The sequence below is a fragment of the Oncorhynchus keta genome, unplaced genomic scaffold, assembly GCF_023373465.1.
Source record: "Oncorhynchus keta strain PuntledgeMale-10-30-2019 unplaced genomic scaffold, Oket_V2 Un_contig_17247_pilon_pilon, whole genome shotgun sequence".
In the NCBI taxonomy this organism is placed as follows: domain Eukaryota; kingdom Metazoa; phylum Chordata; class Actinopteri; order Salmoniformes; family Salmonidae; genus Oncorhynchus; species Oncorhynchus keta.
Genome location: NW_026280359.1, coordinates 25330 through 32214, shown reverse-complemented (window position 1 = coordinate 32214; position 6885 = coordinate 25330). Strand labels below are relative to the sequence as shown.

Genomic DNA, 6885 nt, shown 5'->3' with positions numbered 1-6885 from the left:
TAGTAATGAGGTGGTGATATGTAGGGTGGAACATAGTAATGAGGTGGTGATATGTAGGGTGGAACATAGTAATGAGGTGGTGATATGTAGGGTGGAACATAGTAATGAGGTGGTGATATGTAGGGTGGAACATAGTAATGAGGTGGTGATATGTAGGGTGGAACATAGTAATGAGGTGGTGATATGTAGGGTGGAACATAGTAATGAGGTGGTGATATGTAGGGTGGAACATAGTAATGATGTGGTGATATGTAGGGTGGAACATAGTAATGAGGTGGTGATATGTAGGGTGGAACATAGTAATGAGATGGTGATACATAGGTGGTAGGGTGGAACATAGTAATGAGGTGGTGATATGTAGGGTGGAACATAGTAATGATGTGGTGATATGTAGGGTGGAACATAGTAATGAGGTGGTGATATGTAGGGTGGAACATAGTAATGATGTGGTGATATGTAGGGTGGAACATAGTAATGAGGTGGTGATATGTAGGGTGGAACATAGTAATGAGGTGGTGATATGTAGGGTGGAACATAGTAATGAGGTGGTGATATGTAGGGTGGAACATAGTAATGAGGTGGTGATATGTAGGGTGGAACATAGTAATGATGTGGTGATATGTAGGGTGGAACATAGTAATGAGGTGGTGATATGTAGGGTGGAACATAGTAATGATGTGGTGATATGTAGGGTGGAACATAGTAATGAGGTGGTGATATGTAGGGTGGAACATAGTAATGAGGTGGTGATATGTAGGGTGGAACATAGTAATGAGGTGGTGATATGTAGGGTGGAACATAGTAATGATGTGGTGATATGTAGGGTGGAACATAGTAATGTGGTGGTGATATGTAGGGTGGGGGTGGAACATAGTAATGAGGTGGTGATATGTAGGGTGGAACATAGTAATGAGGTGGTGATATGTAGGGTGGAACATAGTAATGAGGTGGTGATATGTAGGGTGGAACATAGTAATGATATGGTGATATGTAGGGTGGAACATAGTAATGAGGTGGTGATATGTAGGGTGGAACATAGTAATGAGGTGGTGATATGTAGGGGGGGAACATAGTAATGAGGTGGTGATATGTAGGGTGGAACATAGTAATGTGGTGGTGATATGTAGGGTGGAACATAGTAATGATGTGGTGATATGTAGGGTGGAACATAGTAATGAGATGGTGATATGTAGGGTGGAACATAGTAATGAGGTGGTGATATGTAGGGTGGAACATAGTAATGAGGTGGTGATATGTAGGGTGGAACATAGTAATGAGGTGGTGATATGTAGGGTGGAACATAGTAATGAGGTGGTGATATGTAGGGTGGAACATAGTAATGATGTGGTGATATGTAGGGTGGAACATAGTAATGATGTGGTGATATGTAGGGTGGAACATAGTAATGATGTGGTGATATGTAGGGTGGAACATAGTAATGATGTGGTGATATGTAGGGTGGAACATAGTAATGAGGTGGTGATATGTAGGGTGGAACATAGTAATGTGGTGGTGATATGTAGGGTGGAACATAGTAATGATGTGGTGATATGTAGGGTGGAACATAGTAATGAGGTGGTGATATGTAGGGTGGATCATAGTAATGAGGTGGTGATATGTAGGGTGGAACATAGTAATGATGGTGGTGATATGTAGGGTGGAACATAGTAATGATGTGGTGATATGTAGGTGGAACATAGTAATGATGTGGTGATATGTAGGGTGGAACATAGTAATGATGTGGTGATATGTAGGGTGGAACATAGTAATGATATGGTGATATGTAGGGTGGAACATAGTAATGAGGTGGTGATATGTAGGGTGGAACATAGTAATGATGTGGTGATATGTAGGGTGGAACATAGTAATGAGGTGGTGATATGTAGGGTGGAACATAGTAATGATATGGTGATATGTAGGGTGGAACATAGTAATGATGTGGTGATATGTAGGGTGGAACATAGTAATGATGTGGTGATATGTAGGGTGGAACATAGTAATGAGGTGGTGATATGTAGGGTGGAACATAGTAATGATGTGGTGATATGTAGGGTGGAACATAGTAATGAGGTGGTGATATGTAGGGTGGAACATAGTAATGATGTGGTGATATGTAGGGTGGAACATAGTAATGATATGGTGATATGTAGGGTGGAACATAGTAATGAGGTGGTGATATGTAGGGTGGAACATAGTAATGATGTGGTGATATGTAGGGTGGAACATAGTAATGATATGGTGATATGTAGGGTGGAACATAGTAATGAGGTGGTGATATGTAGGGTGGAACATAGTAATGATGGTGGTGATATGTAGGGTGGAACATAGTAATGATGTGGTGATATGTAGGGGTGGAACATAGTAATGAGATGGTGATATGTAGGGTGGAACATAGTAATGAGGTGGTGATATGTAGGGTGAACATAGTAATGAGGTGGTGATATGTAGGGTGGAACATAGTAATGAGGTGGTGATATGTAGGGTGGAACATAGTAATGAGGTGATGATATGTAGGGTGGAACATAGTAATGATGTGGTGATATGTAGGGTGGAACATAGTAATGATGTGGTGATATGTAGGTGGAACATAGTAATGATGTGGTGATATGTAGGGTGGAACATAGTAATGATGTGGGTGGATATGTTCCTGGAACATAGTAATGAGGTGGTGATATGTAGGGTGGAAATGTTCATAGTAATGTGGTGGTGATATGTAGGGGTGGAACATAGTAATGATGTGGTGATATGTAGGGTGGAACATAGTAATGAGGTGGTGATATGTAGGGTGGAACATAGTAATGATATGGTGATATGTAGGGTGGAACATAGTAATGATGTGGTGATATGTTCCTGGAACATAGTAATGATGTGGTGATATGTAGGGTGGAACATGTTCTGATGTGGTGATATGTAGGGTGGAACATAGTAATGATGTGGTGATATGTAGGGTGGAACATAGTAATGATGTGGTCCTAACATGTAGGGATATGGAAACATAGTAATGTGGTGGTGATATGTAGGGTGGAACATAGTAATGATGTGGTGATATGTAGGGTGGAACATAGTAATGAGGTGGTGATATGTAGGGTGGAACATAGTAATGATCCTGCTGATATGTAGGGTGGAACATAGTAATGATGTGGTGATATGTGGGTGGAACATAGTAATGATATGGTGATATGTAGGGTGGAACATAGTAATGATGGTGGTGATATGTAGGGTGGAACATAGTAATGTGGTGGTGATATGTAGGGTGGAACATAGTAATGAGGTGGTGATATGTATGGGTGGAACATAGTAATGATGTGGTGATATGTAGGGTGGAACATAGTAATGATATGGTGATATGTAGGGTGGAACATAGTAATGAGGTGGTGATATGTAGGGTGGAACATAGTAATGAGGTGGTGATATGTAGGGTGGAACATAGTAATGTGGTGGTGATATGTAGGGTGGAACATAGTAATGAGGTGGTGATATGTAGGGTGGAACATAGTAATGTGGTGGTGATATGTAGGGTGGAACATAGTAATGAGGTGGTGATATGTAGGGTGGAACATAGTAATGTGGTGGTGATATGTAGGGTGGAACATAGTAATGAGGTGGTGATATGTAGGGTGGAACATAGTAATGTGGTGGTGATATGTAGGGTGTAACATAGTAATGATGTGGTGATATGTAGGGTGGAACATAGTAATGTGGTGGTGATATGTGGGTGTAACATAGTAATGTTCTGGTGATATGTAGGGTGGGGTGGAACATAGTAATGATATGGTGATATGTAGGGTGGAACATGGTAATGATGTGGTGATATGTAGGGTGGAACATAGTAATGTGGTGGTGATATGTAGGGTGGAACATAGTAATGATGTGGTGATATGTAGGGTGGAACATAGTAATGAGGTGGTGATATGTAGGGTGGAACATAGTAATGAGGTGGTGATATGTAGGGTGGAACATAGTAATGAGGTTCCTGGTGATATGTAGGGTGGAACATAGAATGATGTGGTGATATGTAGGGTGGGGTGGAACATAGTAATGAGATGGTGATATGTAGGGTGGAACATAGTAATGAGGTGGTGATATGTAGGGTGGAACATAGTAATGTGGTGGTGATATGTAGGGTGGAACATAGTAATGATGTGGTGATATGTAGGGTGGAACATAGTAATGTGGTGGTGATATGTAGGGTGGAACATAGTAATGAGGTGGTGATATGTAGGGTGGGGGTGGAACATAGTAATGAGGTGGTGATATGTAGGGGGGGTGGAACATAGTAATGATGTGGTGATATGTAGGGTGGAACATAGTAATGAGGTGGTGATATGTAGGGTGGGGGTGGAACATAGTAATGATGTGGTGATATGTAGGGTGGAACATAGTAATGAGGTGGTGATATGTAGGGTGGAACATAGTAATGTGGTGGTGATATGTAGGGTGGAACATAGTAATGATGTGGTGATATGTAGGGTGGAACATAGTAATGATGTGGTGATATGTAGGGTGGAACATAGTAATGTGGTGGTGATATGTAGGGTGGAACATAGTAATGAGGTGGTGATATGTAGGGTGGAACATAGTAATGAGGTGGTGATATGTAGGGTGGAACATAGTAATGTGGTGGTGATATGTAGGGTGGAACATAGTAATGTGGTGGTGATATGTAGGGTGGAACATAGTAATGATGTGGTGATATGTGGGTGGAACATAGTAATGTAGGTGGTGATATGTAGGGTCTGGAACATAGTAATGAGGTGGTGATATGTAGGGTGGATCATAGTAATGTGGTGGTGATATGTAGGGTGGAACATAGTAATGTGGTGGTGATATGTAGGGTGGAACATAGTAATGTGGTGGTGATATGTAGGGTGGAACATAGTAATGAGGTGGTGATATGTAGGGTGGAACATAGTAATGAGGTGGTGATATGTGGGTGGAACATAGTAATGTTCTGGTGATATGTAGGGTGGAACATAGTAATGAGGTGGTGATATGTTCCTGGTGGAACATAGTAATGAGGTGGTGATATGTAGGGTGGAACATAGTAATGATGTTCTATGCTGGTTCCTGGTAATGTTCTCCTGATATGTAGGGTGGAACATAGTAATGAGGTGGTGATATGTAGGGTGGAACATAGTAATGTTCTGGTGATATGTAGGGTGGAACATAGTAATGATGTGGTGATATGTAGGGTGGAACATAGTAATGTGGTGATATGTAGGGTGGAACATAGTAATGAGGTGGTGATATGTAGGGTGGAACATAGTAATGAGGTGGTGATATGTGTCTGGGTGGAACATAGTAATGAGGTGGTGATATGTAGGGTGGAACATAGTAATGTGGTGGTGATATGTAGGGTGGAACATAGTAATGTGGTGGTGATATGTAGGGTGGAACATAGTAATGAGGTGGTGATATGTAGGGTGGAACATAGTAATGTGGTGATATGTGGGTGGAACATATGTGTCTGGGTGGAACATAGTAATGAGGTGGTGATATGTAGGGTGGAACATAGTAATGAGGTGGTGATATGTAGGGTGGAACATAGTAATGTTCTCCTGGTGATATGTAGGGTGGAACATAGTAATGATGTGGTGATATGTAGGGTGGAACATAGTAATGATGTGGTGATATGTAGGGTGGAACATAGTAATGAGGTGGTGATATGTAGGGTGGAACATAGTAATGATGTGGTGATATGTAGGGTGGAACATAGTAATGAGGTGGTGATATGTAGGGTGGAACATAGTAATGAGGTGGTGATATGTGGGGTGGAACATAGTAATGAGGTGGTGATATGTAGGGTGGAACATAGTAATGAGGTGGTGATATGTAGGGTGGGGTGTTCCTGAGAACATAGTAATGAGTGGTGATATGTAGGGTGGAACATAGTAATGAGGTGGTGATATGTAGGGTGGAACATAGTAATGAGGTGGTGATATGTAGGGTGGAACATAGTAATGAGGTGGTGATATGTAGGGTGGGGTGGAACATAGTAATGAGGTGGTGATATGTAGGGTGGAACATAGTAATGAGGTGGTGATATGTAGGGTGGAACATAGTAATGAGGTGGTGATATGTAGGGTGGAACATAGTAATGAGGTGGTGATATGTAGGGTGGGGGTGGAACATAGTAATGAGGTGGTGATATGTAGGGTGGAACATAGTAATGATGTGGTGATATGTAGGGTGGAACATAGTAATGAGGTGGTGATATGTAGGGTGGAACATAGTAATGAGGTGGTGATATGTAGGGTGGAACATAGTAATGATGTGGTGATATGTAGGGTGGAACATAATGTAATGAGGTGGTGGTGATATGTAGGGTGGAACATAGTAATGAGGTGGTGATATGTAGGGTGGAACATAGTAATGAGGTGGTGATATGTAGGGTGGAACATAGTAATGAGTGGTGATATGTAGGGTGGAACATAGTAATGAGGTGGTGATATGTAGGGTGGAATTATGTAATGAGGTGGTGATATGTAGGGTGGAAACATAGTAATGAGGTGGTGATATGTAGGGTGGAACATAGTAATGAGGTGGTGATATGTAGGGTGGAACATAGTAATGAGGTGGTGATATGTAGGGTGGAACATAGTAATGAGGTGGTGATATGTAGGGTGGAACATAGTAATGAGGTGGTGATATGTAGGGTGGAACATAGTAATGAGTGGTGATATGTAGGGTGGAACATAGTAATGAGGTGGTGATATGTAGGGTGGAACATAGTAATGAGGTGGTGATATGTAGGGTGGAACATAGTAATGAGGTGGTGATATGGTTGAACAGGGTGGGGTGGAACATAGTAATGAGGTGGTGATATGGTGGTGGAACATAGTAATGAGGTGGTGATATGTGGGTGGAACATAGTAATGAGGTGGT

General features: G+C 41.6%; 1 long non-coding RNA gene across 1 annotated transcript; it reads left to right on the top strand.

Annotated features, from left to right (window-relative positions):
• Positions 1–336: 336 nt before the first annotated feature.
• On the top strand, positions 337–5761 carry LOC127919611 (uncharacterized). The gene is made up of 3 exons (XR_008103483.1): positions 337–710; positions 4318–4389; positions 5658–5761. It is a non-coding gene; the product is annotated as an uncharacterized LOC127919611 (long non-coding RNA).
• The last annotated feature ends 1124 nt before the right edge of the window (positions 5762–6885 follow it).